Source organism: Electrona antarctica, assembly GCF_951216825.1.
Source record: "Electrona antarctica genome assembly, chromosome: 14".
Classification (NCBI taxonomy): domain Eukaryota; kingdom Metazoa; phylum Chordata; class Actinopteri; order Myctophiformes; family Myctophidae; genus Electrona; species Electrona antarctica.
In genome coordinates this window covers 44,320,473-44,326,979 of record NC_136795.1, presented here as the reverse complement: position 1 = coordinate 44,326,979, position 6,507 = coordinate 44,320,473, and the positions used below count along the sequence as shown (strand labels likewise).

At 42.0% G+C, this 6,507-nt stretch overlaps 2 long non-coding RNA genes across 2 annotated transcripts; both read left to right on the top strand.

The window, feature by feature from the left end:
* The first annotated feature begins 932 nt into the window (after positions 1-932).
* Positions 933-1,686, top strand: LOC306937740. Its single transcript, XR_013791649.1, has 3 exons — positions 933-1,065; positions 1,355-1,387; positions 1,502-1,686. It is a non-coding gene; the product is annotated as an uncharacterized lncRNA (long non-coding RNA).
* A 29-nt stretch (positions 1,687-1,715) lies between these two features.
* LOC306937737 lies at positions 1,716-4,984 on the top strand. The gene is made up of 5 exons (XR_013791646.1): positions 1,716-1,804; positions 2,221-2,526; positions 2,635-2,931; positions 3,777-4,082; positions 4,181-4,984. It is a non-coding gene; the product is annotated as an uncharacterized lncRNA (long non-coding RNA).
* Positions 4,985-6,507: the final 1,523 nt, after the last annotated feature.

Genomic DNA, 6,507 nt, shown 5'->3' with positions numbered 1-6,507 from the left:
ATGTAACTTAGATAGCATTACATAGCAATACTGTATGCATATGCATTTCATTATATAGATATTCCACTGTTACGTTCTTAGCTTACGTATGATTCATGATGACTATTTTATGTATATGATGTATCGCCATGTTTTTGGTCTTGCTTAAATGTAAATTGCTCTGGATTAAGAGCGTCTGCTAAATGCCTAAATTGTAAATTGTGTTAGAAGTTAATTTCACTATTCCCATGTATTTTCTTTTTTAACTTTTTTTCTTATGACATAACTATAACATGTTTAATGACAACATAATTGTATCTAAATTATTATTTCTCTCTCTCTCTCTCTCTCTCTCTCTCTCTCTCTCTCTCTCTCTCCAGAGTCTGTAAGGTTGGTGAATGGGTCTAGTTCATGTTCAGGCAGAGTGGAGGTGAAGTCTACTCAGTCGTGGGTCTCAGTGTGTGAAGGAGACTTTGACCAGCAGGATGCAGAGGTGGTCTGTAGGGAGCTTGGCTGTGGTGCTCCTTCAGTCCTCCAGGGGGCGCTCTATGGAGAAGGGAAGGCTCCAATGTCAACCAAAGAGTTCCAGTGTGAAGGCAGTGAGTCTGCTCTCCTGGACTGTAGAACCTCAGACTCAACTAGAAACACCTGCTCACCTAAGACTGTTGGACTCACCTGCTCAGGTAAAAAACAACAACTAACTACACTTTAGGTTCGGTTTATTATGTTAGAATCAACATCATATTACTTATTTTGTGCTGTTTGTCTCTTGTCTGTGTGCAGAGCCTGAAGACATCAGGTTGGTGGGAGGAACAAGTAACTGTAATGGTACACTGGAGATGAAACACCAGGGAGAGTGGATCCCAGTGGATGAGCATTATGGCTGGAAACTGGAGGCAGCAATTGTAGTGTGTAGACAGCTGAACTGCGGCTCTGCTGTTTCAACACAAAGGGGTTATGGTCATCCACTTGAACCTGCACGGAGGATGATATCGAACTGCGATGGATCTGAATCTTCTCTGAGGGAGTGTGGAACGACGTTGTCTAAGTCAGACACTCGCCACAGACTGGAAGTGGTCTGTTCAGGTAACAAACAATCACTTCACCAATGACAGTAATCTTATTTTATCTTCTACTCCTATCTATCACAAGTATTGATGGTATGGTATTACGTTTTACTGTGTGGTACGGTACCTTAGAAAACACCAGTGTACACTGTATATGTTACGGTATTTCTGCACCTTTTACTCTTTCTTTCTTTCTTCCTTTCTTTCTTTCTTCTTTACGCTAATCCTCTATCCTCTGTACTGCTAGAGAAGATATCCATGTACTCTGTTACACTGAAACTAATTAATGTAATCTTTTGTCTCTTCAGCTCTCCATGTTCAACCAACACGCCACACAACAGGTAAACAAACACACCTCAAACAACTAAACATCAGATTGTAGCCTTAAACGGTTTTTATCAAAGTACATAGATATTACTTTTCTTGTTGCTGTCTATTCTATTGTCTCTGTACAGAGGTTGATGATCTCAGGTTGGTGGGAGGAAGCAGAAAGTGTACTGGTACATTGGAGGTGAAATACGAGGACGAGTGGTATCCAGTAAATCCTAGTCGCTGGGAGCAGAAGTTATCAACTGTAGCGTGTAGACAGCTGGGCTGTGGTACTCCTGTTTCAACTAAAATGATTTCTGGATCTTATTATGCACCTGCATGGTGGCTCATAATAGATTGGGAATGTTCTGGATCTGAATCGTTACTGAGGCAGTGTGGAAGTTGGACTTATAATACTGCTGACAACACACTGGAGTTGACCTGTTCAGGTAACAACAAATGACAGTGATTGTCTGTATGTTCTTAATGAGTGTGTCGAAATATGATAATTTGTGCTGATTTTTAAACAAATGTACTGCCAGTATTGATTCAGTCTGTAGTTCGTTCCCTGACACGGCTGCAGCCCGATGTTTTATTCTGAAGACCCCAAAAATGAACCGGAAGCTAAATCGGGTAAAACCGAGCCGAGCGCTACCTAGCGATGGGGACGCTGATATACGTTGGCTATCAGCGATCTCTTTCTGAATTGATAAAAAGCTCAACAAGTGGTAAAAGTCGTCCTCGGCAGCGAGAGACACTGGGAAAAAAGTTGTCATTGGCAGGCAATGAGTTTGTGTGTGGATAGTGTAAATATGTCAATTCTGTATAGATTAAATTGTATCCCGCCCTCTCTATCTCTCTTCAGGGTCTGTCAAATTGGTGCGTGGGCCTAATTTGTGTTCAGGCAGAGTGGAGGTGAAGTCTAATCAGTCATGGATCCCAGTGTGTGAAGGTGATTTTGACCAGCAGGATGCAGAGGTGGTCTGTCGGCAGCTTGACTGTGGGGTTCCTTCAGTCCTCCAGGGGGCGCTCTATGGAGAAGGGTGGGCTCCAAGGTCGACCAAAGAGTTTCAGTGTGAAGGCAGTGAATCTGATCTCCAGGACTGTAAAACCTCAGACTCAACTAGAAACACCTGCTCACCTGACAAGACCGTTGGACTCACCTGCTCAGGTAAAAGACAAACTGTGATTGGATTATTTTACATTCATCCAATTTAAAATGTATTTTATTTTATTTTGTATGCTACTGCTTATGCTCTTGTATTTTGTCTCTGTACAGACCCTGAAGTCAGGTTGGTGGGAGGAACCAGTCACTGTGCTGGCACAGTGGAGATGAAAAATAATGGAGATTGGAGACCAATTGATTTGAACTATTGGAACATGAGGTTCGCAACTGTACTGTGTAGGGAGCTGGACTGTGGCTCTCCTGTTTCAACAAAAAAGTTTACTCGTTCAAAGCAAGCTGTATGGTGGCTGGAATCTTCCTGTGTTGGATCCGAATCTTCACTGAGGGAGTGTAAGGGATCATATAGGCCAAATGAAGTACAAGAAGGCAGAGTAGAGGTGATCTGTTCAGGTAACCAACAATGACCTCAACAATGACAGTAATCTATACCAGGGGTCCCGAACCTTTTTGGCTGGGGACCCCCTGTAAATGCTTTGGCCATGTCTCGCGACCCCCGCCCCACCCCCAATACAAATTGATGGCTACAATAACCTTAATAATAGATAAAATAAAATAAATTATATTTAAAATACTGAAACCAGATATTCGTTAAGGAAAGTTTATGCATGCACATAAACCTATGGAAACTCTTATTTTCCATTTTCCAGCCATCCAGTGGTGCTATACCATGACACTTTGAAAAGGGTTGCATGACTTACCCGCCTAGTGGGAATAATGTGTTTAAATGTACGCGGCAATCGGAAGCTGTGTCTATTATTTGAGGCATTTTGTTCCAATCATCAGTGTGACGTTTGGACAAAATCTGTCTGAGTAATATCAATAAATAATTATGTTAATAGCAACAATCAGCCTCCTGGTGACGCTGTGACAGGCCCAAGTGAAATAGTTGGGGAGGTTCTGCTCTGGCATTCAGGGAGTGTGAAGTTGATTGGGACAACAGGGCCGGACAGCTGCCCACGGATGGACACGCACGCACGCGCACGCACGCACGCACGCACGCACGCACGCACGCACGCACACACACACACAAAGAAGGACAGGGAGTTAACTTAAAGTTTAAAATTAGGAAAATATTTGGGTTGGTGTTAGGGTTAGGAAGGAATACAATTTAGTGGTTAGGCTTAGGGGTTGTAAAGTTAAACCTTATGCTTCCCAAAGAACTAATCTGTCTGTCTGTCTCTGTCTCTCTCTCTCTCTCTCTCTCTCTCTCTCTCTCTCTCTCTCTCTCTCTCCAGAGTCTGTAAGGTTGGTGAATGGGTCCAGTTTGTGTTCAGGCAGAGTGGAGGTGAAGTCTACTCAGTCGTGGGTCTCAGTGTGTGAAGACGACTTTGACCAGCAGGATGCAGAGGTGTTCTGTAGGCAGCTTGACTGTGGGGCTCCTTCAGTCCTCCAGGCGGCGCTCTATGGAGAAGGGAAGGCTTCAATGTCGACCAAAGAGTTCCAGTGTGAAGGCAGTGAGTCTGCTCTCCAGGACTGTAGAACCTCAGACTCAACTAGAAACACCTGCTCACCTGAAAAGACTGTTGGACTCACCTGCTCAGGTAAAACAAATACCAAAAAAAATACACTTGAGGTTTGGACTATTAGTTTACAATAAAAGTATGAATTTTTAACCGCTTATTCAAATTTATCTGTACAGCTACTGATGTCAGGTTGGTGGGCGGAACCAGTCGCTGTAATGGTATATTTGAGCTGCATCACCAGGGAAAGTGGAGAACAGTGGATGATTATCAGTGGAACCAGCGGACAGCAGGCACAGTGTGTAGACATCTGAACTGTGGCTCTCTTGATTCATCAAAAGAAATAAATTCTGGAGATCTTCAATCTGTATGGTTGATCAGATCTTCTTGTGAGTCATCTGATGCTTCGCTGAGGGAGTGTATATTAAAGTGGGATAGTACATCTATCTCCAGAATAGAGGTGATCTGTTCAGGTGACAAACAATGACTTGAACAATGATTGTAATCTATAGTCTCTAGGATAGAAAGCAACTCATTAAAGATTAACATCTTATTTCACCATAATAAAACTAGAACTGCACTCTGTCGAGTGCCTACTTGCTTGTTGCACACCTACTAGTACGCAAGAAGAGCGTGCAAGTACTATCGACCGCTACAAACTGTCAAATCTCAGCTTCTCTTTGAAAGAACGGTTGAAATATTGAATTATTAGGTTTAGCTATTTTTTTTAAAGTAGTATTATGATGTATATCGTAATAAAGATGTGGATTAAAGGACCCAATGCCTTTGATGGTGACGTATATCTCGATTAGTGTCGGGTGGATTAAAGGAAATGCCTCTATGTATATGTATATGTAATTTGTAAGTTGATTAGCGGTATACTGTGGTTACTTTTGATGCGTATGCACTGTCCCAGCATATGACGTCAGGGTATAACTGGTATAGCTAGCTCTCAATGATGACTAGCTCTCAATGATGACGTAATAAAGATGTGGATTATAGGACCCAATGCCTTCGATAGTGACGTATATCTCGATCAATGTCGGGTGGAATGGATTACAGGAAATGCCTCTATGTATATGTAATTTGTAAGTTGATTAGTGGTATACTGTGGTTACTTTTGATGCGTATGCACCGTCCCAGCATATGACATCAGGGTATATCATTATAGCTCTCAATGATGACTAGCTCTCAATGATGACGTAATAAAGATGTGGATTAAAGGACCCAATGCCAGACTGTAATTGTTTTTTGATGGTGACGTAATGACGATATGTTTTAGTGTCGGGAAGATTAGAGGTGATGTTCCTATGTATATGTAATTTGTAAGTTGATTAGTGGTATACTGTGGTTACTCTTGATGCATATGCACCGTCCCAGCAAATTACGTCAGGGTATAACTGGTATAGGTAGCTCTCAATGATCACTAGCTCTCAATGATGACGTAATAAAGATGTGGATTAAAGGACCCAATGCCAGAATGTAATTAGTTTTTGATGGTGACGTAATGACGATATGTTTTAGTGTCGGGAGGATTAGAGGTAATGTTCCTATGTATATGTATATGTAATTTGTAAGTTGATTAGCGGTATACTGTGGTTACTCTTGATGCGTATGCACCGTCCCAGCAAATTACGTCAGGGTATAACTCGTATAGGTACCTCTCAATGATCACTAGCTCTCAATGATGATGTAATTAAGCAAAGATTAAGCAAATTACGTCAGGGTATATCTGATATAGCTAGCTCAGTAGTCAGTAGTCATTACGTCATTTGCTGGGACGGTGTATACGCATCATAGGGCGAAACTAGTACTTGCGCGCTCTGCTTGCGCAAGTAACTAGAACTGCACTCTGGCGAGTGCCTACTTGCTTGTTGCACACAAGTAGGCCATAAATGGCCTACTAGTGCGCAAGCAGAGTGCGCAAGTACTGGTGGCGTATATGTCGATCAGTGTCGGGTGGATTAAAGGAAATGCCTCTATGTATATGTATATGTAATTTGTAAGTTGATTAGCGGTATACTGTGGTTACTTTGCGTATGCGTATGTATCGTAGCAGCATATGACATCAGGGTATAACTGGTATAATTAGCTCTCAATGATGACATAATAAAGATGTGGATTAAAGGACCCAATGCCAGGGTGTAATTGGTTTTCGATGGAGACGTAATGACGATATGTTTTAGTGTCGGGAGGATTAAAGGTAATGCCCCTATGTATACATGTATGTAATCTGACACCACTGCCATATCAAGCACAAGTAGTCATTACGTCATATGCTGGCACGGCGCATCAAACATCGCCCTAGACGGAAACTATTACTTGCGCGCTCTGCTTGCGCAAGTAATAATAATAAACTTTATTTATATAGCACCTTTCATACAGAGTTGCAGTTCAAAGTGCTTCACAGGCAGGACAGAAAGCAGGTACTTTACAGTTAGGTCATAACATATCAGACAAAGGTCAAGACATCCTTTGGTTCTGCATGTTCCATAAGGATATGTAT